General features: G+C 43.8%; 1 protein-coding gene across 1 annotated transcript in view; it reads right to left on the bottom strand.

Annotated features, from left to right (window-relative positions):
* Positions 1–27,637, bottom strand: part of CSMD1 (CUB and Sushi multiple domains 1) — a 2,896,277-nt gene that overhangs the window by 396,989 nt on the left and 2,471,651 nt on the right. The gene's annotated exons all lie outside the window — the stretch shown is intronic.

Genomic DNA, 27,637 nt, shown 5'->3' on the forward strand with positions numbered 1-27,637 from the left:
GCCGTCATCTACTATGTTATATGTTACTATGTAAGACCTTCCCATATTCTGCTTCAAGTACACAAAATTTGTTTTTTTTTTCAAAGGTTTTTGCTCATCAACAGACAATTCTCAAATAATGATTTATATCATATATCTATACATCCTTTATGTTTCAAACAAATTATTTCCGCAGAATGCCTTTCATTTTATTTATGTGCTCAGTAATTCTATATGAAATAAAGAGCTTTAGGTCAGGGAGCCTTGTAGCATTTTCCCCATGTCCTTTCTGTCTAGGATCAGTCAATAGCATGTCACTGAAGGAGAAAATAAATGTCATAAAGACAAGCAATACAGCTAACACTGTCATCTTTTCAATATACTGCAAAAGATAAAGTATTCTTTATGCTCGGGAAACCGATGAAAAGATGCCTGCCTCCAAACTTCATAAACCTGCCATATGGGCCTTCTTACATCTGTAGTGTGTGAAGTTCTTTCCCCTGTTTCTGAAGCTTGAACAATACCAAATAATTAATTTTGCAGTTTTCAATCATATCACCCCAATGCACTCTTTCCTGTACAAGAAAATACCTGTTCCATTCAACCAGTTAATTTGTGTGGTGTGCTGGTCTGGGCACCAGAATTAACTTGATATAGAAATTAATCAAAATAGTTTAGTCAATTAGCATCATTTTCAGGTCCTATTTAGTGTTAAATAATTGTCATGAGAACAGTAGTTATTGTTTCATATGGTGTGACTAAAACAGGAGTCTATTTAAATGGAAGGACAAAGAAAATACTGAAATATCCCCCTCCCCTAAAAAAACCACAAATACTGCAATGGGGGAAATCCTTTGTTAGCTGACAATCAGGTGAATTTTTGAAAGAGAAGGGCGCCCATCTTCCGACACAAATCAGGAAATGGGTGTCCTTCTCGCAAGGTCAGCCAAATTGGCATAATCGAAAGCCGATTTTGGGAGCCCTCAACTGCTTTCCATCATGGGGATGACCAAAGTTCACGGGGGCATGTTGGCAGTGTAGTGAAGGCAGGACTGTGTAGTGGGGTGTGCTTAGGAGATGGATGTCCTTGGCCGATAATGGAAAAAAGAAGGTCCATTACTTGGTCCATTATTTTTTTCATGACCAAGCATCAAAAAAGTGTCCAAACTGAACAGATGACCACCGGAGGGAATCGGGGATGACCTCCCCTTACTCCCTCAGTGGTTACCAACCCCCTCCCACCCTCAAAAAATCTTTCAAAATACTTTTTTGCCAGCCTCTATGCCAGCCTCAAATGCCATACTCAGGTCCATCGCAGCAGTATGCACATACCTGGAGCAGTTGTACTGGGTGCAGAGTACTTTAGGCAGGCGAACCCAGGCGTATCCCCACCCCTACCTGTTACACTTGTGGTGGTAAATGTGAGCCCTCCAAAACCCACCAGAAACCCACTGTACCCACATCTAGGTGCCCCCCTTCATCCCTAAGGGTGTAGAGTGGTGGGTAGTGGGTTTTGGGGGGCTCAGCACACAAGGTAAGGGAGCTGTGCAGCTGGGAGCAATTTATGATGTCCACTGCAGTGCCCCCTAGGGTGCCCGGTTGGTGTCCTGGCATGTGAGGTGGACCAGTGCACTACAAATGCTGGCTTCTCCCACGACCAAAGGGCTTGGATTTGGTTGTTTTGAGATGGGTGTCCTCGGTTTCCATTATCGGCGAAAACCAAGGTCGCCCATCTCTAAGGTCGACCTAAATGCTGAGATTTGGGCGTCCCCGACCGTATTATTGAAACGAAAGATGGATGCCCATCTTGTTTCGATAATATGGGATGCCCTGCCCCTTCACCGGGACAACCTTAGAGATGAGCGCCCTTAAAGATGGGCGCCCCGTTCGATTATGCTCCTCTATATTAACTAAAGGCTGTTTCCCAAAAGAACTAAGTGGAATAGTACTTAATCCACTGATCAAAGGAGATTCACTAGACAAGAATTCTTCTAACAACTACCGGCCAGTAGCAAACATACCCACCATAGTCAAGATCCTGGAAGCCCTGGTGGCAACCCAATTACAAGAATAAATGGAACAACACTGACTACTGGATCCAATACAATCAGGATTCTGATCTACAAACAGCACAGAAACAGAAATGACAGTTCTTCTGTCAGAACTACATCATCTTATGGATAAAGACCAAGAAATCTTCATTATGCAACTATACCTATTGGCTGCCTTTGACCTGGTCAATCATGAAATCCTCTTAACAATGCTCGAATAAGTAGGAATGAGAGATAGAGTTCTCAATTGGTTCTCAGAATTTCTAAAACACAGATCCATTCAAGTCAAATGGCAACAATCTCTATCTCAACCATGACTATGGAACACGGTGCTCTGCAAGGCTCCCCACTCTCCCCCATTCTCAGAGACAAAGGAAACATGTGAACTCCTTACAAAATCAAATATTATGCCTATGCATACAACATTATCCTTCTATTCCCAGGAACAAACCCATCATCAATATGCTCATAAATGCCTTATGAATGGTTTTCTACCCTGAAACTGAAAATTAACCCTGATAAAAACCAACATACTATGGGTGGGAAACAAGACAACAAGACACACACCCTGAACTGGTAGGAACAATCCCACTGAAAAACGAAATCAAACTCTTAGGAGTATGGATAGACTCACACCTCAATATGTCCTACCAAATAAACAATTTGATATGTAAAAGATTCTTCAAATAAAAATTTCTGCAGCACATGAAACAACTACTTGACGAAACCCATATCTACATTATTGTACAGGCTATGGTTCTTACAGGACTCGTATTGCAATATAGGCTATTTAGGACTGCCAGACAAATCACTGAAACATCTGCAAATAGTAAAAACTGTAGCAGCTAAATTGATAGAAGGGAAATGGGACTTGATATACCGCCTTTCTGAGGTTTTTGCAACTACATTCAAAGCGGTTTACATATATTCAGGTACTTATTTTGTACCAGGGGCAATGGAGGGTTAAGTGACTTGCCCATAGTCACAAGGAGCTGCAGTGAAGGAAGTCGCTGGTCTGATTGTGCTACACCATTTCTTAACAATCTACACTGGCTACCCATTAAAGCAAGAATAGAATTCAAGTTACTAACAATGATCTTTAAATGTCTCTGTGGCCTCACACCATCTTACATGTGGCACCTTGTCCAACTACATCAACCCAAAAGAACCCTATGATCGTTAAAGGAAATCAACTTCACAAGAAAGCCGAAGAAAGAAAACTCACAACATGACAATTACAAGCAAAGGAGCGGAACTGTGGAATTTACTGCTACAAAACCTAAGATTAAAAGCAGACTATCTGTATTTCAGATGCTCAGTTAAACTTTGATTATTCCAGAAATACTTTGGCTCAACCTCAGGAAAACCAGCCCCACATTTACACATGACACGGAAGATGAAACATGAAACCACCCGCAAAACTAGCAGAACACTCATACGGAACTTAAACTTGTCCCAATAAAAATGGTGAAGGGTCTACATTATGGCCTATGAGTTCCAAAGACTATCAAATTTCTTATTAAATATGATCTTACATAAACAATTATGCTCAGCCATGTCTAGCTAGGTAATAAGATGTAATAAACTGTATACAGTTCCACTGTAAGTTATTACCAATTTATGTTAGATAATCTTTTGATAACTTACTGTTAAATGTAAACCGCTTAGAACTTGTCAGTACAGTGGGTTATAAATGCCAAATTAAATTAAATTTGATTCAAATAATCCAAACGAGATGCCACTAAAGCATACAGCAGAAGAGTAGTGCAAGCCAAATCATCTACATATAAACATGAAGGCAGATAAAGGTCAAATGGTCTATCCAGTCTCCCCATCCACAGCATTCACTATCTCCACCTCTCCCTAAGAGATCCCACATGTTTTTCCAATGCACACAGTCTTTGTTTCTGCCACCTCCACTGGGAGGTTGTTCCATGCATCCACCACCTTTTCTGTAAAAAAGTATTTTCTTAGATTACACCTGAGCCTACAACCTTTTAACTTCAGCCTACATCCTTTCATTCTGGAGTTTTCCTTCAATTGAAATAGATTCAATTCCTGTACATTAATACTACAAAGATATTTCTATTGTATGCCCTCTGTCCCATCTTATTTCCAGACTATACATATTGAGGTCTTTAAGTCTGTCCTCAAGAGTTTTATGACAGAGATCATTGAACAGTTTTGTAGCTTCCCTCTGGATTGACTCACCGTGTATATATCATTTGAAGGGCAGTCTCCTGAACTGCACACAGAAACTTATACAAAGGCACTATCACCTCTCCCTGTGCACCCGAGCATCCTCTTGGCTTGACAGTTGCCTTTTCTACTTGTTTGGCCACCTTACGATCATCAGATAAGATTACCCCCAGTCCTGTTCTTCTTTAGTATACAGAAATACTTCACCCCCCCCCCCCCCATAATATACTGTTCACTTGGATTTTTGCAGCCCAACTGTATGACCCTGCATTTTTTAGCAATGAAGCTTAATTGACAATTTCAGGACCATTCTTCAAGCTTTGCTATATTCCTCCTCATGCTATGCTATTCATAACCCCTGAGGTGTCTACCTTATTACAGAGTTTGGTATCATCTGCAACAGGCAAACCTTACCAGACAGCCCTTCCATAATATCACTCACAAAGATGTTAAAAAGAGCTGCTAAAACAGCATAACAGATGTTAAAAACAACATAAAATCTGTTTTTCTCTGTTGGTATATTGCCAGGTTCTTATGACCTGGAAACAGGGTATTGGGCTTGATGGACCTTGGTCTGTCCCAGAATGACAAGGCTTATGTTCTTATAGCCCAAGGACCAATCCCTGTGGCATACCACTGTTAACATTCATTTGCTCGGAACAAACTTCATCCTCTGTCTCCTTCCACTTAACCAGTTTCTAACCCAGTCAGTTACTTTAGGGCCCATACCAAGAGTACATAGTTTATTTATGAGTTGCCTATGCAAAACCATGTCAAAGGTTTTGTGAAAATCTAAGTACACCACATTTAACCTCTATATCCAACTGTTTGGTTGCCCTGTCAAAGAAATGAATCAGATTTTTCTGACAAAACCTGCCTGTAATAAAATCACACTGCCTTGGATCCTGCAGTCCATTTGATTCTAAAAACATCACGATCCTTTGTTTTTGAAGCATTTCCATTAATTTACATACCACTGAGGTCAGACAAACATTCCTTACTTCTGCTTTTGCAGAGAGGAATCACATGAGCTCTTCTCCAGTCCTCTGGGATCACTCCAGACTATACAGAAGCATTGAAAAGGTCTGACAGTGAAGCCTCCAGAACTTCAATGAGTTCCTTGAGTACCCTCAGATATATCACATCATGCCCCTTCACTTTGTTACATAATTGCAAACTGAGCAAATGAAATGAACAGCATTAAAGCAGGATTTAGACACACCAGATATCTGCATATGGAAAAAGAGCTGATAGTTCAAGTGGATTCCTAGATATTGGATGAAATCAAAAAGGGTTATCAGAGAACCTCAAGCAGTAGGAGCATGGTTAAGATGTAGAGGACAACTAGTAATCCAAGAGATGAATGTTTTAGCGGGATTCAGAATAAGGCAATGTGATTGGATCCAGTCTTATATAGAATCCAGACAAGCCTGCAGAAGGGAAAGATTCAGATAGTTTGGATCCCGAAAGGAGATTAAGATAAAAGTCATCAGCATAAAAATAGGTTATAATAGAATGTTCCTGAAAAAGTATAGCAAGAGGGTTAAGAAAGATATTGAAAAGAAGATGGGACAGGAAAGAACTTGGGGAACATCACATGATAATGAGTGTGATGGTGAGGAGGAAGAGGGAATGATGACCAAGAAGGTACAACCAGATAGGAAAGAGGAGAACCAAGGGAGAACTGTACCTGAAATATCAACATCAGCAACTCTATGTAACAAAAGTGTTTAGTCAATAAGATCAAAGGTGATGCTTAAATGTAATGACATCTCTTGGGCAACTATTCCAGATTCAAAGGTTGAGGTCAAGCAGTGATGTGACCACTTTTTTAGTACTATGCCTGGGTGTAAAGCTGGCCTGACTAGGATGAAGAACATGGGAGGTTTCAACATGCTGTGATAATTGAAGAAAAACAAATTATAAAGCCATTCTTTTTCCTAATCCTTGTGCTTGCCTCTCCACATCCTCTCCACATAACTAGCCTCTTTCTTTTTGCAACATCTTGAATGTCCTTGGCAAATTATTTTGATTCCAAATAACCATTTAAGCCTCAGATTAACTCACTGGTATGATCTTGCTTCTTCATCTTTCACTGCTTAAGGGCAGTGAGATCCATCTTGCTTTACAATCTGCTTTGTATATTGATTCTGTCATTAATGATCTCACAGGTAGATTACTATAACACATTTTATAATTGTCTACTCCATTCTTCCATCAAGGGTCTTCAAATTGAATGAAACTGCTTCACAACCCTCATCGTACTGACCATATTTCCCCCCTTCTAATTTCAGAACATTGACTCCCAGTAATGGCTCACCTTAAGTTTAAAATTCTATCCTTGGTCTTTAAAAGGCATTTACTCATGTGCCAGTGTATTTGTTTGCTCACTTCACTCCATATCATCCCACATGTATTCTCCAATCTTCACAAGCAGCTCTGCTTGCTCTTCCTGTATCATCATGCCTTCAACTAGACATTTTGCATGACTCTGTCTTTTGTTAACTTGGCTCTCAAGTCCAGAACTCTCTATCCCCAGATGTGTGCCTGAAACCACATTATATGTCCTGATTCATGCATTAGTATTTTGTCATTTAGATTATTGTAATGCATTATTAATTGGCATATGCACTTGTGGTGATTGCAACTTGTTCAGAAAATGACTGTTAAATACTTGTCAAACTCTGTTACATTTGATCATGTCACCCCTTTACTCTAGGCCGAACAATGGCTCCCAATCTCCCATAGGATTATCCACAAATACTAACAGTTGTGCATAAAGTACTTTATTCTGTTAATCCTCTCTGCTTATCTTGTTTTATTGTCCTTTATACCACCAATAGATCCCTCAGATCCTCTCAACATAACTCATTATTCTATCTTTTAGAATCATCTGTCTTGACACCATAGGTACACTGATTTTCAATGTTATGCCTTGCTTTTGTATCTTAGATTAGAACAAAAGACATGACTAAAATTCTAGGGGGAGGCTAGTGGTTTTGATTGGCTTTCTGTACACCTCTAGAGGTGGATGGGAGTGGCATGCAATAAACCTGCTTTTATCTGTTTCTTCTCTATCCTGTCAATGATAGGTTTCTTTTCATGCTATTTTTTTTATATTGTTTTTAGGTTCGTACACTGCTCAAAGTGTCTTATGAAATGAATAGTTATATACTGACTAAACTTGGTAACTTGGAAAATTATCAGATACATTTATATATATATAAACCTGATTATTTAACCATCCCTCCACTGTGAGCTGTAACTATTCCTTAGCATCTCTTCTCTTATTGTATATTGTGTTCATCACCATGTATTATGTTTTGATTTTGTTCATGTACTACAAACTGTTTTGATGCCCTGTGGTGCTATGGGTGGTACATCAAGCACTGGTGACTAAATAAGATGATGATGTCCAATTGCAGATGGAGGTCATAGGAATCACTGGATGAGTGTTTCAATTTTTTAATATAACATTCAGTAAGATTTAATATTGAATTTCTCCTGTTTTGATTCTGTCTTTTAACTGAGGACATTCTTTTAATACATTATTTTAAAAAACCATATATTACCAGGGTAATTCTATAAAGTAGGTGCTAAACTTTTTGCATGGATTACATGCGCAAATAACTAGAGCTAGCATAAGAATCAGAAGAAAACTCCTCCAAAATAAAAGGCACAAAGCATGAAAGAAACAGCAGAGGTGACCAAACTAGGTACAGACTGTCAAGATGCGTAGTCTGATGGATTCTATATATCACGCCTTAATTTCTGCACGAAAATCAAAGCATATTCTATTACAATATGTGTAACTTAATTAGGGTTTTTTTTACTAAGGCATGCTGGCATTTTTAGCGTGCACAAAAAATAGGCGCAAGCTAAATGCTAGAATCGCCCATAGGAATACATTGGTGTCTCTAGCATTTAGCATGCGCCTATTTTAGCACACACTAAAAATGATAGTGTGCCTTAGTAAAAGATCCCCTTAGTTAACTAGCTAATCAGTGCTGTCAATTGGTTGTTAACAAGCAATTATCAGCACTAATTGTCATTAAACTCTGGAATTCATTGCCAGAGAATGTGGTAAAGGCAATTAGATTAGCAGAGTTTAAAAAAGGTTTGGACGGCTTCCTAAAGGAAAACTCCATAGACCATTGTTAAATTGGACTTGGGGAAAATCCACTATTTTTGGGATAAGCAGCATAAAATGTTTTGTACTTTTTGGGGATCTTGCCAGGTATTTGTGACCTGGATTGACCACTGCTGCAAACAGGATGCCGGGCTTGATGGACCTTTTGTCTGTCCCAGTATGGCAATACTTATGTACCTATGTAAGATTTACGTGCAGAACTTGCTAAGCGTATTCTGTAAAGTGGTGTGCATAAATTCTAAGTTCCATAGTTGAAAAGGGAGCATGGCCATGGGTGGGGCATAGGCATTTCTAAAATCTATGCACATTGTAATAGAATACATCCACTGTCCCCGGGATTCTATATATCACGTCTAGAGATTGGTGTAGATCCTATAACAATGCACATAATTTAATAAGCTCAACAAGCTAATGAGCGCTGATAACAGCATTTAACGAGCAATAATGAGAACTAATTGGCATTGATTAGAATTTAGGTGCACAAGTCACTAAACATATTCAGTAACAATGCACACCGAACTTCTAACGTGCGCAGACAAAAAGGGACGTGGTTATGGACAAGGAAATGGGAGTTTTGTAGGCATTCCAAAATGCGCATGCCTAGTTATAGAATATGTCCCGATGTGCCTAGATCTACATGCTGGGATTTATGTCACATTTTCATTGGTGTAAATGGATGTGTGTAGATTTAGGCACTGAAATATCAACTAAGCATATTCTATATTGGCAACTAAATCTAGGCACCAATTATGAAATACGCTTAGCACTGATTTCAGCACCAAACTTTTAGACGCCATATATAGAATCTCTCCCTCTGCGCCTAATTTAGGCATCGGGATTTATGCCAGGTAAAATGTACATTTGGTCACATGGAGAAGTGCTTGGCATAATTCTATATACTGTGCAGAACTTTACGCGTATTCTATAAAATGTTGGCGTACTTTAGAGAATACCCTTATACGTACTTTTTCCACGCAGAAATTTCAGGCGCCATATATAGAATCTAGCCCATTGAGTGTCCCTAGTTTGGTTACCTCTAATGTTTCTTTCTTGCTTTTGAACTGGCATATACATACATAAATGTCAAAATTCTGCCTCAGCATTATTCTGTAAATATGTATATATCTTACATGGGGGGGGGGGGGGGGGGTCCAAGAAAGCACAAAGGCAGACGGTCTGCAAACTCCAAGATGGAAAATGAACAGAGCAGATCGTTAAAAGACAAACATAATTTATTGTTAAGAACCAATTAAAAAAATATATATATATACACATAAACAGCCCGACACAGGCCGTGTTTTGCCCAACAGGGCTGCTTCAGGGGCTACACAACAATCCTTTTACTGTCAAGTGTAATGAATATATATTGAGTGTTCAGAGATATGAGATTGTCAGTTTGACTTCATGTCAGTATTCTGTTTTTGGCATCTCTGACTGCGCTGTTTTTTCAAATCAAGGTGGTCTTTTTTACATTTTACTTCAGCACACTCAATATATATTCATTACACTTGAATTCACTGAAAGGAAGGAAAGGTGAGTAGTGGAGTGCCTCAAGGATCATTGCTGGGGCCAATTCTGTTCATATATTTGTGAGCGACATTGCTGAAGAGTTAGAAGGTAAGGTTTGCCTTTGCAGATGATACCAAGATTGTAATAGAATGGGACACCCTGAAGGGAGTGGAAAAATGAAAAAAATATCTGCAAAAGTTAGAAGAATGGTCTAATGTTTGGCAATTAAAATTTGATGCAAAGTCGTGCAGAGTGATGCACTTAGGGAATAGAAATCCAAGGGAGATGTATGTGTTAGGCGGTGAGAGGCTGATATGCATAGACAGGGAGAGGGACCTTGGGGTGATAGGATCTGAAGGTCATGAATCAGTGTGACAAGGCAGTGGCTGTAGCCAGAAGGATGCTAGGCTGTATATATAGAGAGGTAAGCAGCAGAAGAAAGGAAGTGTTGATGCCTCTGTCTTTGGTGAGGCTCCACCTGGAATATTGTGGTCACTTTTGGAGGTTGTAGGAAAGTGGTCCAGAGGAAGGCATCAAAAATGATATGTGTATTGCACCAAAAGAGAAACGTCTGGAAGACCTGAATATATCTCTATCTATCTATCTATCTATCTATCTATCTATCTATCTATCTATAGATATAGATAGATAGATAGATAGATAGATAGATAGATAGATAGATAGATAGATAGATAGATAGATAGATAGATAGATAGATAGATAGATAGATAGATAGATAGATAGATAGATAGATAGATAGATATTCAGGTCTTCCAGACCTTTCTCTTTTGGTGCAATACACATATCATTTTTGATGCCTTCCTCTGGACCATTTTTGGATTAATACCTTTCAAATACTTGAACATCTGTATAATATCACCCCTGCTTCTCCTTTCCTAAGGGAATACATGTTCAGATCATCACGTCTCTCTTTATATGTCTTGCTACATAAATTGCATACCATTTTTGTTGCTTTTCTTTCTCTATGCAGCCTAGCATCCTTCTGGTTGCAGCCACTGCCTTTTTGCATTGTTTCATCGCATTGAGATCCTCAGACACCATCACCCCAAGGTCCCTTTCCTGAGCAAAGTTTACCAATCTCTCCCTTCCTGTTACATCACTTTTGAATTTTTGCACCTCATGTGCATCACTCTGCACTTCTTAGCATTACATTTTAACTGCCAGACCCATGACCATTCTTCCAATGTTTGGAGATCCTTTCTCATGGTTTCTACACCCTACAGTATATCCACTCTATTGGCTATTTTCAAGTCATCCGCAAAAAGGCAAATGTTTCCTTCTAACCCACCAGCAATGTCTCTCACAAATATATTAAATAGGATCAGCCCCAGCACCAACCCCTGAGGCACACCACTGCTCACTTTCCTTTCTTCTGAGCAGATTCCATTTACCACCCCCCTCTGTCTCCTGTTGGTCAATCAGTTTCTAATCCATTTCACCACTTTGGGTCCTAAGTTCAGCCCTCTCACCATATTCATGAGTGTTCTGTGAGGGACCGTATCAAAGGCTTTACTGAAATCCAAGTAGATTACATCTAGAGCATGTACTTTATCCAGTTCTTTGGTCATCCAGTCAAAGAAGTCAATCCGATTTGTTTGGCAGGATTTTCTTTTACACAATACTAATATAAAGGGAAGGGGATGAGATTTGATATATTGCCTTTCTGTGGTTACAGAAATAGAGGTTTACATATTATATACAGGTACTTATTTTGTACCTGGGATAATGGAGGATTAAGTGACTTGCTCAGTGTCACAAGGAGCTGTGCTGGGAATTCAACTTGATATATAACCAGGTATTAGCACAACTAATATTTTGGTACTTGCACTTATGCTTGCCATAGAGTTGGTAAGACACTGTTCAACTGCAGCAAGAATGCACATAACGTGTAGTATTCTGTAAGTTACACATACATGTAAGTGGGAACCCCACTTATGTCCAGTCCATGCTTTGGCTTTTTTTTATGCCCCCTTGCAAATATGCACTATGTAAGTTAAGTTGGTATTTGCAAATAGCATTTAGGTGCCATGTTAACACTTACATGCTTATGTGTACACATACATACATAAATTCTAGTATTCTAAACATTTTCATGCATAACACATGCATAAATATAAGCAGCTAGGTTACAGAAATGTCCTATACGTCAATAATGTTCGAGCTTTCAAATCATAGTCGTGAAATTAAGTTAATGCATAGGTAAAACAATTTATCCATTTACTCAGAGGCATGGCAATTCATCCACCAATGAATCGATTATAGTGAAATTTGAAGAGCAGGCTGACCATGACCCTGGGCATCTATCCTTTGGAAAATAATTTTGCTTTTTAAGGGTGAGGTCATTTTAATGGGACCAAAACTGATAAAACGTTTTACATCTATGGATCATGTTTTGACTTTTCTCCCATCTTTATTGATAGATCCTAATCTTGCATGTCACTACTCCCTGTAATAGATGCAAAATATTTATCTTTTTAGTGAAACATTTTTCTTGTCAAAACTGGCTTTGAAATATATTCCTCCTTTTAGGAAGGAAATCCATTCACTGTCTTGACTGTGTTTGATGGATGTTTACTCGCTTGAAAAATCAGACCAAAAATAAAACAATACACATAGAAATGAACCTCCAACATATCTAGCAAATTGAGTGAAACCTTCACCTCTCTAAAGCAATTATTCTTTCATCTCAAACCTTTAAACTCTTTGTAGCAGCCTTTGGCAAAAAAATATGTTATTTTATCCCTATTGGATATAATAGTGTAGTTATCTTTTTTTCCAGCTAAGTGAATTTTTGAAACCCTTGTGCAATGAAAGCAATAAAATCTAATCTCAACAATTTTGCCCAGAACTGCTATATAGCCAGTCAATGTTTTAGGATATCCACAATTTCTATGCATGAGATATATTTGAGGAAAAATATAGACAAATTGCTGAATACATACTCATTATGGATATTCTGACAACTCATCTAGGATAGGAGGATGGGTTTTGGAAGCCTATTCTACAAAGGAAATTAGGCCCTTGTTTTCCTTTATAGAATTCAAGAATACTGGAGTAAAAATGAGCCTACATTTTAGGTACAACTAGAGCCAGATTAAGGCATAGGCAAACTAGGCATGAGTCTTGTTCCCAAAAGTTTAGAGGGGGTGGCTCTTTCAGATGTGTTCAGGATTCAGGAGGCTAGGATTGCCAACTGCATTGATTTATTTTTCAGCATTCTAAAATATTGTACATTACCAGTCTCAAAGCAAGACGAATGGTAAGTATAAAGATATTTTTTTAGTGTTTATCCCATGTAACAGCTTTCTATGTTCCTCCTCTAGTACAGAGGCTGTGGTAGAATCTAACTACTACTACTACTATTTAGCATTTCTATAAAACTACAAAGTATACGCAGTGCTGCACAAAGATAGAAGAAAGACAGTCCCTGCTCAAAGAGCTTACAATGGGAAGGCTTCTAGTCACAGCAAAGAGAAGCTGAGCTGTAAGGGTTATGGAGAAAAAATAGTTGCTTATCTGTAAGGGTAGTTCTTGAATAGTAGATCATCTGGCCACACAGCTGAAGTGACTCCCTGGTGACATCACTGACCTGGCCTTTACGAAGCACAGAAAAATCAACAGAGCTTTCTGTGCAAGTCCCTGCATTCACGCCAATGACAGCCACTATATCTAAAGCACAAATACTCTCTCCCACCTCAGTTAATCTTGAAGCTGGCAGCAACTTCTGGTTGGTGGGTAGGTCTGTGTGGATAGATGACCTACTGGCCAAGGAGAACTACAGTTACAGGTAAGCAACTATTTTTTCTCCATTGACAGTGAGATCATCTAGCCACACAGCTGAAGACTCCCAAGCTATTACAGGGAACAGTCCAGATAAGAATACCAAACATATTAAATATAATAATAGTAGGACTGTTTCTTAGAAGTGGATGGAGTGGTGAGTTGATGCCTCACATTAACGAACATAAAACATAAGTACATAAGTAATGCCAAACTGGGAAAAGACCAAGTGTCCATCGAGCCCAGCATCCTGTCCACGACAGCAGCCAATCCAGGCCAAGGGCACCTGGCAAGCTTCCCAAATGTACAAACATTCTATACATGTTATTCCTGGAATTGTGGATTTTTCCCAAGTCCATTTAGTAGCGGTTTATGGACTTGTCCTTTAGGAAACCGTCCAACTCCTTTTTAAACTCTGCTAAGCTAACCGCCTTCACCACTTTCTCCGGCAACGAATTCCAGAGTTTAATTATACATTGGGTGAAGAAATATTTTCTCCGATTTGTTTTAAATTTACTACACTGTAGTTTCATCGCATGCCCCCTAGTCCTAGTATTTTTGGAAAGCGTGAACAGATGCTTCACATCCACCTGTTCCACTCTACTCATTATTTTATATACCTCTATCATGTCTCCCCTCAGCCGTCTCTTCTCCAAGCTGAATAGCCCTAGCCTCCTTAATCTTTCTTCATAGGGAAGTTGTCCCATCCCCGCTATCATTTTAGTCGCCCTTCGCTGCACCTTTTCCAATTCTACTATATCTTTCTTGAGATGCGGCGACCAGAATTGAACACAATACTCAAGGTGCGGTCGCACCATGGAGCAATACAACGGTATTATAACATCCTCACACCTGTTTTCCATACCTTTCCTCATAATACCCAACATTCTATTCGCTTTCCTAGCCACAGCAGCACACTGAGCAGAAGGTTTCAGTGTATTATCGACGACGACACCTAGATCCCTTTCTTGGTCTGTAACTCCTAACGTGGAACCTTGCATGATGTAGCTATAATTCAGGTTCTTTTTTTCCCACATGCATCACCTTGCACTTGCTCACATTAAACATCATCTGCCATTTAGCCGCCCAGTCTCCCAGTCTCTTAAGGTCCTCTTGTAATTTTTCACAATCCTGTTGCGATTTAACAACTTTGAATAACTTTGTGTCATCAGCAAATTTAATTACCTCACTAGTTACTCCCATCGCTAAATCATTTATAAATATATTAAAAAGCAGCAGTCCTAGCACAGACCCCTGAGGAACCCCACTAAATGCCCTTCTCCATTGTGAATACTGTTGTTGCAAAGAAAGTCTGTTGAAGAGGCATCAACAGTAGTGTTTTGCAAGATTTTATTTATTTGTTGCATTTGTATCCCACATTTTCCCACCTCTTTGCAGGCTCAATGTGGCTTACAATACATCATGAATAGTGGAAACATATAAGAAAATATACATTTAGCATTACAGAAGGAACATGGGTTATATGATAATGGTAAAACATATTAGTAGTTTAACAAGCAAATATTATAAGGCAGTTCTGGATATTTGTACAGGAGTTCACATTTGTTGATACTACTACTACTTAACATTTCTAGAGCACTACTAGGGTTACGCAGCGCTGTACAGATTAACAAAAAGGACAGTCCCTGCTCCAAGGAGCTTACAATCTATTGGGTGAAATGTCAAGTAGGGGCAGTCCAGATTTCCTGAATAGAGGTATGATGGTTAGGTGCCGAAGGCGACATTGAAGAGGTGGGCTTTGAGCAAGGCTTTGAAGATGGGCAGGGAGGGGGCCTGGCGTATGGGCTCAGGGAGTTGATCTTTGTAGTATGATGTGGTATGATGGTATGATGAGCAAAAATGTCCATATGTTTGCTTTATAACTGTCTAGTGGAGCAATTCTGTGGAAATGAACTGTTGTTCTCAACGTAGCACCTCATTCATATGTCATGACAAGTGTAGTTTGTAAGGAGTAATAACACCAACTCTGTTCCTAGTAGAAAAAGATGCAAGTCACAGTCTATAGAGACAAAGGACACTTTGCATGAAGTGAAAGAAATGATTGAGACAGTCAGTCAGAGGATTGAGTATGAGCCAATTATAGACAGAGAGGTTGAGTATAGAGTATGTATGGAATTGTCTGCTATCCATACTAGTATGTGGAAAACTGACAGCATCCTGGTAATATAATATGCCAGTTGATATGGAATGAAGCAACAATGGAAGGCAGCAACTGCAGTTGCATGCAAAGAAGAATTATAGTATGACAAAATTGTGTATGTTTTCCATATTTCAGTAGTGACTGAACTAGACAAATACGGCAATCTGACATAAAGCGAATGCTACATACCTGTAGAAGGTATTCTCCGAGGACAGCAGGCTGATTGTTCTCACTGATGGGTGACGTCCACGGCAGCCCCTCCAATCGGAAACTTCTCTAGCAAAGTCCTTTGCTAGTCCTCGCGCGCTCGCGCGCACCGCGCATGCGCGGCCGTCTTCCCGCCCGAAACCGGCTCGAGCCGGCCAGTCCAGTATGTAGCAAGACAATACACTTCAAGGGAAGACACAACTCCAACGGGGAGGCGGGCGGGTTTGTGAGAACAATCAGCCTGCTGTCCTCGGAGAATACCTTCTACAGGTATGTAGCATTCGCTTTCTCCGAGGACAAGCAGGCTGCTTGTTCTCACTGATGGGGTATCCCTAGCCCCCAGGCTCACTCAAACAACAACCATGGTCAATTGGGCCTCGCAACGGCGAGGACATAACTGAGATTGACCTAAAAAATTTACCAACTAACTGAGAGTGGAGCCTGGAACAGAACAAACAGGGCCCTCGGGGGGTGGAGTTGGATCCTAAAGCCCAAACAGGTTCTGAAGAACTGACTGCCCGAACCGACTGTCGCGTCGGGTATCCTGCTGCAGGCAGAAATGAGATGTGAATGTGTGGACAGATGACCACGTCGCAGCTTTGCAAATTTCTTCAATGGAGGCTGACTTCAAGTGGGCTACCGACGCAGCCATGGCTCTAACATTATGAGCCGTGACATGACCCTCAAGAGCCAGCCCCGCCTGGGCGTAAGTGAAGGAAATGCAATCTGCTAGCCAATTGGATATGGTGCGTTTCCCTACAGCCACTCCCCTCCTATTGGGATCAAAAGAAACAAACAATTGGGCGGACTGTCTGTGGGGCTGTGTCCGCTCCAGGTAGAAGGCCAATGCTCTCTTGCAGTCCAATGTGTGCAGCTGACGTTCAGCAGGGCAGGAATGAGGACGGGGAAAGAATGTTGGCAAGACAATTGACTGGTTCAGATGGAACTCCGACACGACCTTTGGCAAGAACTTAGGGTGAGTGCGGAGGACTACTCTGTTATGATGAAATTTGGTGTAAGGGGCCTGGGCTACCAGGGCCTGAAGCTCACTGACTCTACGAGCTGAAGTAACTGCCACCAAGAAAATGACCTTCCAGGTCAAGTACTTCAGATGGCAGGAATTCAGTGGCTCAAAAGGAGGTTTCATCAGCTGGGTGAGAACGACATTGAGATCCCATGACACTGTAGGAGGCTTGACAGGGGGCTTTGACAAAAGCAAACCTCTCATGAAGCGAACAACTAAAGGTTGTCCCGAGATCGGCTTACCTTCCACATGGTAATGGTATGCACTGATTGCGCTAAGGTGAACTCTTACAGAGTTGGTCTTGAGACCAGACTCAGACAAGTGCAGAAGGTATTCAAGCAGGGTCTGTGTAGGACAAGAGCGAGGAGCTAGGGCCTTGCTGTCACACCAGACGGCAAACCTCCTCCACAGAAAGAAGTAACTCCTCTTAGTGGAATCTTTCCTGGAAGCAAGCAAGACGCAGGAGACACCCTCTGACAGACCCAAAGAGGCAAAGTCTACGCTCTCAACATCCAGGCCGTGAGAGCCAGGGACCGGAGGCTGGGATGTAGAAGAGCCCCTTCGTCCTGCGTGATGAGGGTCGGAAAACACTCCAATCTCCACGGTTCTTCTGAGGATAACTCCAGAAGAAGAGGGAACCAGATCTGACGCGGCCAAAAAGGAGCAATCAGAATCATGGTGCCTCGGTCTTGCTTGAGTTTCAACAAAGTCTTCCCCACCAGAGGAATGGGAGGATAAGCATACAGCAGGCCCTCCCCCCCAATCCAGGAGGAAGGCATCCGATGCCAGTCTGCCGGGGGCCTGAAGCCTGGAACAGAACTGAGGGACTTTGTGGTTCACTCGAGATGCGAAGAGATCCACCAAGGGGGTGCCCCACGCTTGGAAGATCTGGCGCACCACTCTGGAGTTGAGCGACCACTCGTGAGGTTGCATAATCCGGCTCAGTCTGTCGGCCAGACTGTTGTTTACGCCTGCCAGATATGTGGCTTGGAGCACCATGCCGAGACGGCGAGCCCAGAGCCACATGCTGACGGCTTCCTGACACAGGGGGCGAGATCCGGTGCCCCCCTGCTTGTTGACATAGTACATGGCAACCTGGTTGTCTGTCTGAATTTGGATAATTTGGTGGGACAGCCGATCTCTGAAAGCCTTCAGAGCGTTCCAGATCGCTCGCAACTCCAGGAGATTGATCTGTAGACCGCGTTCCTGGAGGGACCAGCTTCCTTGGGTGTGAAGCCCATCGACATGAGCTCCCCATCCCAGGAGAGACGCATCCGTTGTCAGCACTTTTTGTGGCTGAGGAATTTGGAAAGGACGTCCCAGAGTCAAATTGGACCAGATTGTCCACCAATACAGGGATTCGAGAAAACTCGTGGACAGGTGGATCACGTCTTCTAGACCCCCAGCAGCCTGATACCACTGGGAGGCTAGGGTCCATTGAGCAGATCTCATGTGAAGACGGGCCATGGGAGTCACATGAACTGTGGAGGCCATGTGGCCCAGCAATCTCAACATCTGCCGAGCTGTGATCTGCTGGGACGCTCGCACCCGCGAGACGAGGGACAACAAGTTGTTGGCCCTCGTCTCTGGGAGATAGGCACGAGCCGTCCGAGAATCCAGCAGAGCTCCTATGAATTCGAGTTTCTGCACTGGGAGAAGATGGGACTTTGGATAATTTATCACAAACCCCAGTAGCTCCAGGAGGCGAATAGTCATCTGCATGGACTGCAGGGCTCCTGCCTCGGATGTGTTCTTCACCAGCCAATCGTCGAGATATGGGAACACGTGCACCCCCAGCCTGCGAAGTGCCGCTGCTACCACAGCTAGGCACTTTGTGAACACCCTGGGCGCAGAGGCGAGCCCAAAGGGTAGCACACAGTACTGGAAGTGGCGTGTGCCCAACTGAAATCGCAGATACTGTCTGTGAGCTGGCAGTATCGGGATGTGTGTGTAGGCATCCTTCAAGTCCAGAGAGCATAGCCAATCGTTTTGCTGAATCATGGGGAGAAGGGTGCCCAGGGAAAGCATCCTGAACTTTTCTTTTACGAGATATTTGTTCAGGGCCCTTAGGTCTAGGATGGGACGCATCCCCCCTGTTTTCTTTTCCACAAGGAAGTACCTGGAATAGAATCCCAGCCCTTCTTGCCCGGATGGCACGGGCTCGACCGCATTGGCGCTGAGAAGGGCGGAGAGTTCCTCTGCAAGTACCTGCTTGTGCTGGAAGCTGTAGGATTGAGCTCCCGGTGGACAATTTGGAGGTTTGGAGGCCAAATTGAGGGTGTATCCTTGCCGGACTATTTGCAGAACCCACTGATCGGAGGTTATGAGAGGCCACCTTTGGTGAAAAGCTTTCAACCTCCCCCCGACCGGCAGGTCGCCCGGCACTGACACTTGGATGTCGGCTATGCTCTGCTGGAGCCAGTCAAAAGCTCGCCCCTTGCTTTTGCTGGGGAGCCGCGGGGCCCTGCTGAGGCGCACGCTGCTGACGAGAGCGAGCGCGCTGGGGCTTAGCCTGGGCCGCAGGCTGTCGAGAAGGAGGATTGTACCTATGCTTACCAGAAGCATAGGGAACAGTCTTCCTTCCCCCAAAAAATCTTCTACCTGTAGAGGTAGATGCTGAAGGCTGCCGGCGGGAGAACTTGTCGAATGCGGTGTCCCGCTGGTGGAGAGACTCTACCACCTGCTCGACTTTCTCTCCAAAAATGTTGTCCGCACGGCAAGGCGAGTCCGCAATTCGCTGAATTTTCTGCACGCCTTCAGCTGCCTGACCACCTCCTGAAAAGGCTTGGCTTGCTCAGGGGGAAGAGCATCAACCAAGCCCGCCAACTGCCGCACATTGTTCCGCATGTGTATGCTCGTGTAGAGCTGGTAAGACTGGATTTTGGCCACGAGCATAGAGGAATGGTAGGCCTTCCTCCCAAAGGAGTCTAAGGTTCTAGATTCCTTGCCCGGGGGCGCCGAAGCATGCTCCCTAGAACTCTTAGCCTTCTTTAGGGCCAGATCCACAACTCCAGAATCATGAGGCAACTGGGTGCGCATCAGATCTGGGTCCCCATGGATCCGGTACTGGGACTCGATCTTCTTGGGGATGTGGGGATTAGTTAGAGGTTTTGTCCAGTTCGCAAGCAATGTCTTTTTTAGGACATGGTGCAAGGGAACAGTGGACGCTTCCTTAGGTGGAGAAGGATAGTCCAGGAGCTCAAACATTTCAGCCCTGGGGTCGTCCTCCACAACCACCGGGAAGGGGATGGCCGTAGATATCTCCCGGACAAAGGAAGCGAAAGACAGACTCTCAGGAGGAGAAAGCTGTCTTTCAGGAGAGGGAGTGGGATCAGAAGGAAGACCCTCAGACTCCTCGTCAGAGAAATATCTGGGGTCTTCTTCTTCCTCCCACGAGGCCTCACCCTCGGTGTCAGACACAAGTTCACGAACCTGTGTCTGCAACCTCGCCCGGCTCGACTCAGTGGAGCCACGTCCACGATGGGGGCGTCGAGAGGTAGACTCCCTGGCCCGCATCGGCGAAGCTCCCTCCGCCGACGTAGTCGGGGAGCCCTCCTGGGAGGTGGCCGCAGTCGGTACCGCACGCGGTACCGACGTCGGGGACCTCACCCCGGGCGATGGGCCAGCCGGCGCCACACTCGACGGTACCGGAGGCGCAAGCACCGCCGGTACCGGAGGGGTAGGGCGCAACAGCTCTCCCAGAATCTCTGGGAGAACGGCCCAGAGGCTCTCGTTCAGAGCGGCTGCAGAGAAAGGCAAAGAGGTCGATGCAGGCGTCGACGTCAGAACCTGTTCCGGGCGAGGAGGCTGTTCCGGGCTGTCCAGAGTGGAGCGCATCGACACCTCTTGAACAGAGGGTGAGCGGTCCTCTCGGTGCCGATGCCTGCTGGGTGCCGACTCCCTCGGCGACCCAGAGCTCTCGGTGCCGACGCGGGGAGGCGACCGGTGTCGATGCTTCTTCGATTTCTTCCGAAGCATGTCACCGGAGCTCCCCGGCACCGACGAGGAGGACGTAGAATCCAGCCGTCGCTTCCTCGGGGCCGAGGCCGAAGGAGGTCGGTCTCGGGGGGGCTGTACCGCAGGAGCCCTCAGGGTAGGAGGAGACCCACCCGAAGGCTCACCGCCACCAGCAGGGGAATGGACAGCCCTCACCTGCACTCCTGACGATGCACCACCGTCCGACGACATCAGCAGACGAGGTCCCGGTACCACCGACGTCGATGCAGCTATCCGATGTCTCGGTGCCGATGCAGAGGCCCGATGCCTCGATGCACTCGATGCAGGGGCGGCCGAGGAAGATGGTCTGGACGCTGACGACGTCGATGCACTCGAAGATCCCGGTGCCGATGCCGACGAAGAGCCCGAGAACAACACGTTCCACTGGGCTAGTCTCGCTACCCTGAGTCCGCCTTTGAAGCAGGGAACACAGACTGCAGTTCTGAGGGCGGTGCTCGGCCCCCAGACACTGAAGACACGACGAGTGTCGATCAGTGAGCGAGATAACCCGGGCGCACTGGGTGCACTTCTTGAAGCCGCTGGAAGGCTTCGATGTCATGGTGGGAAAAATCGCGCCGGCGAAATCAAAGTCCGAAATGATGGAAAAAGAGCACCAAAAAATTTGTAAGGGAGAAAATCTCGACCGAGGCCGAAAAGAGGCCTACCCCGACGACGAAAGAAAACTTATCGGGGCAAAAAGCTGGAAGTACGGGGAGGATTAACACGAAACCCGGGGGGGGGGGGTTCCGGAGCACTTCCCGACACTTGAAAGACTTTTCCGAAGAAAAAACACGTCAAAATAAATTTGGACGCGCGAGGTCGACTTTCCGGGGCTCGACACGGCGAAAACACAACCGTACCGAGTGCGGACAAAAGAAGACTGGCCGGCTCGAGCCGGTTTCGGGTGGGAAGACGGCCGCGCATGCGCGGTGCGCGCGGGCGCGCGAGGACTAGCAAAGGACTTTGCTAGAGAAGTTTCCGATTGGAGGGGCTGCCGTGGACGTCACCCATCAGTGAGAACAAGCAGCCTGCTTGTCCTCGGAGAATAGTGTTTATCTAGTCACATATGTGAAACAGGTGATTGCATGGTTCAAAAGCAGCATGCATAAGAATATTCAGAACTAAAATGAAATTCCAAGCCACAACTGGAGGTCATACAGTGCCGGAAATGGAAGGGGTCTCACAGAAACCATTGAGTAAGCAGTTGACAAAATATAGTAATATAAGCAACTGAAGCATGGAATAGTGAAACTGCAGCTAAATATCCCATCAAAGGAAACAGAAACCATTATTGGAGAGACAATGAAAGTACCCAGTAGCTGAGAAATATACAAATGGTCAGGTTCAAGAGATGTACTACACAGTAGAAAGATAATTATAATCAGTGGCATGTTGAAGTAGATAACCAAGTCATGAAGTCCTGATGTGCTACTAAAAGAGCATGTCATATTTTTGAATTAAAAACAACACTGGCCACATGGATAAGTGATGATCTGTTTTGCTAGGGTGATGTTTGAAAAAACCTGAGTAGAGAAGGATCTGTTGAGTCTGTGATATGAGATTCAGTACCGTTATATAGAAATCTTCTGACACCGAGCTATGAAAATCAACACTGGTTGAGGTTCATTATTATTATTATTCATCCATTTATTTATTTTATTTGATCTATGTTATTATTATTTATTTTATTTTTTAGTGAGAGGAATTGGATAGTAGGCATATAGAAAATTCTTGAGCCCAGGTGAACAGAAATGTGTCTGGTGTTTTTTTTTTCTTTTTTTTGTGATTGAGCCACTGAAACAAATCTGTAATACTTCATGCTAAGAAAAAGCGGGATCAGATCTACAGAGGGCTAACTCCACTTCCTGAAAATGGATAGCAAAATTGAATTCTGAATGACTATTCATGAGGATGCAATTCTCTGCCGAAAGAATCTAGAAGAGTGTTGAGAAGTTTGATAGCTTCTTTGCAGAGTAAATTAGAGTGTGCCAGCCCCTGCCTCCCCCACACAATTGTTGACATAATACTTGGCAAATTAATTGTCCATCTGTGTATGAATTGTGTGGGTTGTCACAATGTTGTGAAAAGCACAAAGAGCCAAAGGAAAGATCCTTAATTTCAAGAGACTGATGCTTTGCACATACTCCATCACATCTAAGTAGCCTGGGTTATATGTATGAAGCACCCTCCAGTCTTGTTTAGAGGAATCTGGCATTACTAAGATGTAGAGAGACTATAAGGCTCATTTTCGACACAAATTGGAAGATGGGCGTCCTTCTCACATGGTTGCCCAAATTGGCATAATCGAAAGCCAATTTTGGGGGTCCCCATCTGCCCTCCGTCGTGGGGACAACCAAAGTTCACAGGGGCGTGTCAGAGGCGTAGCTAAGGCGGGACTTGGGCGTGCCTAACACATGGGCGTCCTCGACCCATAATGTAAAAATTGAGCACTTGGACGACTTTACCTGGTCCTGTTTTTGTTACGACCAAGCCACAAAAAGGTTCCCGAACTGACCAGATGACCACCTGAGAGAATTGGGGATGACCTCCCCTTATTCCCCCAGTGGTCACTAACCCCCTCCCACCCTGAAAAACATCTTTAAAAATATGTCGTGCCAGCCTCAAATGTCATACTCAGGTCAATCGCAGCAGTATGCAGGTACCTGGATCAGTTTCAGTGGGTGCAGTGCACTTCAGGCAGGCGGACCCAGGCCATACCCCTCTACCTGTTACACTTGTGGTGGTGAATGTGAGCCCTCCAAAACCCACCACAAACCCATTGTACCCACATCTAGGTGCCCCCTTCATCCCTAAGGGCTATGGTAGTGGTGTACAGTTGTGGGGAGTGGGTTTGGGGGGGGCTCAGCACACAAGGTAAGGGAGATATGTACCTGGAAGCAATTTATGAAGTTCACTGCAGTGCCCCCTAGGGTGCCCGGTTGGTGTCCTGGAATGTCAGGGTGACCAGTCCTCTATGAATGCTGGCTCCTCCCATGACCAAAGGGCTTGCATTTGGTCGTTTCTGAGATGGGCATCTTTGATTTCCATTATCACCAAAAATCAGAAATGACCAAGTCTAGGGATGACCATCTCTAGGGACAACCTAAATGTCAAGATTTGGGCATCCCTGACTGTATTATTGAAACAAAAGATGGATGTTCATCTTGTTTCGATAATACAGGTTTCCCCGCCCCTCCACCGGGACTTTTTGCGAGGACGTCCTCAGGAAAACTTGGGCGTCCCTTTCGATTATGCCCCTCTATATATTTGACATGCTTATATGCTTAAAACACAATGTTTCTTCACACTGAATTCTAAAAAGAAAAATGGTGAGTTTTGGAGAAATACCGGAAACGCTTATAAATTAGCAATATTCAAAGTCATGGAAGAAAAGACCTCATAAAGACCGATAAAGATAATGCTAAAGCATAAATCTTAAGTATGACCACTTAAAATTGTAGTCGGTCAAGAAGTGATCATAGGTCTGAAAAACATCCAAATAATTACTAATTTCTTTAATAATATCAAAAAATCTCTAATCTCTTTCATAATGTCCACCAATAAATACAGTGTACAAAAACAAACAAACCTGAAAGACACACTTAACTTTAGTTGCACTATAGTGTTACTTACTACTGCGTGAAAACATTATAGCACTCGAACATCTTGGTTTATAATCCAACAATAGGGAGGATCCAATCTTCAAGTGGTGAGGATCTTCAAACTCGATAAGCAATATGTTCCTAGCAATGTAGAGCTGCCTTATTCAATATATTTTTTTCCAATGATAAGACACCCAATACTAGCAGTGAAATCAGGGTCACCTTAATTTAATTCCTTTTGAACCACCAGGGCTTTCTTTTGCAATATAGGCCCTGATATAGGTGTGCCAGTATCTTTTTGCTGTGTGAACCACATGAATAAGGCTTCGTTCACTTTCTCATATTCACATTTTTTCATAGCTTTTCTAGTTTTCAAACAAAAACATAGAAGTGAGATTTGAAACCCATTTCTCTAGCTCACTGCATTGCCTTTTCCAGTTAAGAAATGTTACTCTCCCCACATGTAATTGGGAGTTTGGCCATGTCCTGCTCATGCTCTGCCCATGTGTACACCCCTTTCATTTATGTTCTACTCACTTATGCATTAGAGAAGTATACACTACATTCTTCTGGATTTTCAGAAGGCGTTTGACAAAGTGCCGCACGAAAGACTCCTGAAGAAATTGCAGAGTCATGGAATCGGAGGTAGGGTATTATTATGGATTAAGAACTGGCTGAAAGATAGGAAGCAGAGAGTAGGATTGCGTGGCCAGTATTCTCAGTGGAGGAGGGTAGTTAGTGGGGTCCCGCAGGGGTCTGTGCTGGGTCCGTTGCTTTTTAATGTATTTATAAATGACCTAGAGATGGGAATAACTAGTGAGGTAATTAAATTCGCCGATGACACAAAATTATTCAGGGTCGTCAAGTCGCAGGAGGAATGTGAACGATTACAGGAGGACCTTGCGAGACTGGGAGAATGGGCGTGCAAGTGGCAGATGAAGTTCAATGTTGACAAGTGCAAAGTGATGCATGTGGGTAAGAGGAACCCGAATTATAGCTACGTCTTGCAAGGTTCCGCGTTAGGAGTTACAGATCAAGAAAGGGATCTGGGTGTCGTCGTCGATGATACGCTGAAACCTTCTGCTCAGTGTGCTGCTGCGGCTAGGAAAGCGAATAGAATGTTGGGTGTTATTAGGAAGGGTATGGAGTCCAGGTGTGCGGATGTTATAATGCCGTTGTATCGCTCCATGGTGCGACCGCACCTGGAGTATTGTGTTCAGTACTGGTCTCCGTATCTCAAAAAAGATATAGTAGAATTGGAAAAGGTACAGCGAAGGGCGACGAAAATGATAGTGGGGATGGGACGACTTTCCTATGAAGAGAGGCTGAGAAGGCTAGGGCTTTTCAGCTTGGAGAAGAGACGGCTGAGGGGAGATATGATAGAAGTGTATAAAATAATGAGTGGAATGGATCGGGTGGATGTGAAGCGACTGTTCACGCTATCCAAAAATACTAGGACTAGAGGGCATGAGTTGAAGCTACGGTGTGGTAAATTTAAAACGAATTGGAGAAAATTTTTCTTCACCCAACGTGTAATTAGACTCTGGAATTCGTTGCCGGAGAACGTGGTACGGGCGGTTAGCTTGACGGAGTTTAAAAAGGGGTTAGATAGATTCCTAAAGGACAAGTCCATAAACCGCTATTAAATGGACTTGGAAAAATTCCGCATTTTTAGGTATAACTTGTCTGGAATGTTTTTACGTTTGGGGAGCGTGCCAGGTGCCCTTGACCTGGATTGGCCACTGTCGGTGACAGGATGCTGGGCTAGATGGACCTTTGGTCTTTCCCAGTATGGCACTACTTATGTACTTATGTACTTCTATACATTTGCACACGAAAAAGTATTTGAACAATGAGGGGCCCTTTTACTAAGCCGTGTAAGCATTTACATGCGCCCAACGTGCACCAACATGGAGTTACTGCCTGGCTACCGTGTGGTTCTTGCGCTAATTTCATTTTTGGCGCACATCTGATACGCGCGTCTAAAACTTTTATTTTATTTTTGTACATGCGTATTGGACACGCACCAAGTGGCCTTTGTCACGATTACCACATAAGACTTTACCGCTAGGTCACTGGCTGGTACTAAGGTCTCAGACCCAAAATGGACACACGGCAATTTTCATTTAGCTGCATGTCCATTTTCAGCAAAAATTTTAAAAGGTCATTTTTTACAGGTGTGCTGAAAAATGATTCTGAGTACACCAAAAACACGCGTCTACACTACCGCAGGCCATTTTTCAGGGCGCCTTTGTAAAAGGGCACCTGAGTGAGCAAAAGAAAAATAATGAGTACTTAGACCCTATATACAGAGGGTAATCTTATAACAGAGAACCTGGTTTAAGAAAGCAAGCAGACACCTACTTAGGTGCTATTTTATTGACACACAGATTCACATGTGTCTTTATATACTACTAGTGTAAGGAGCAGAAATTGCACCTACATTGCAGGCACAGACACTTACCCCTGCTTAGTAGGAGTACTTTTAAACAGTTTAAAAGTGAACTAAAAAACTTGGCTTTTTTTCCCAGGCCTATGAGGATGGTTTTCTGAGGTCGTAACTGCAGTCCAGCTCTCCTCACCCCTACTATGCTGTGTGACTCTTCCCCCCTTTCTTCTTGTGTGTTTGGTGTGCTATCCTATTGTTATTGTCGTGCTTTTTCTTTTACATTTATGCAGTGGCGTTCCTAGGGGGGCTGACACCCGGGGCGGATCGCCGATGCGCCCCGCCCCCCCCGAACAGCGCAATGCCCCGCCCGGCGAAAGAACCCCCGATCCCCCGGTGAAAGAACCCCCCCGGGTGCACACCGCTGGGGGGGGGGTGCCGCGCGCCTGCCAGCTCTTCGTTTTCATGCTCCCTCTGCCCCGGAACATAACCTGTTCTGGGGCAAAGGAAGCATGAAAACGAAGAGCCGACAGGCGCGCGGGCACCCCCCCCAACGGCATGCACCCGGAGCG

This window comes from Microcaecilia unicolor, chromosome 3 (genome assembly GCF_901765095.1).
Source record: "Microcaecilia unicolor chromosome 3, aMicUni1.1, whole genome shotgun sequence".
In the NCBI taxonomy this organism is placed as follows: domain Eukaryota; kingdom Metazoa; phylum Chordata; class Amphibia; order Gymnophiona; family Siphonopidae; genus Microcaecilia; species Microcaecilia unicolor.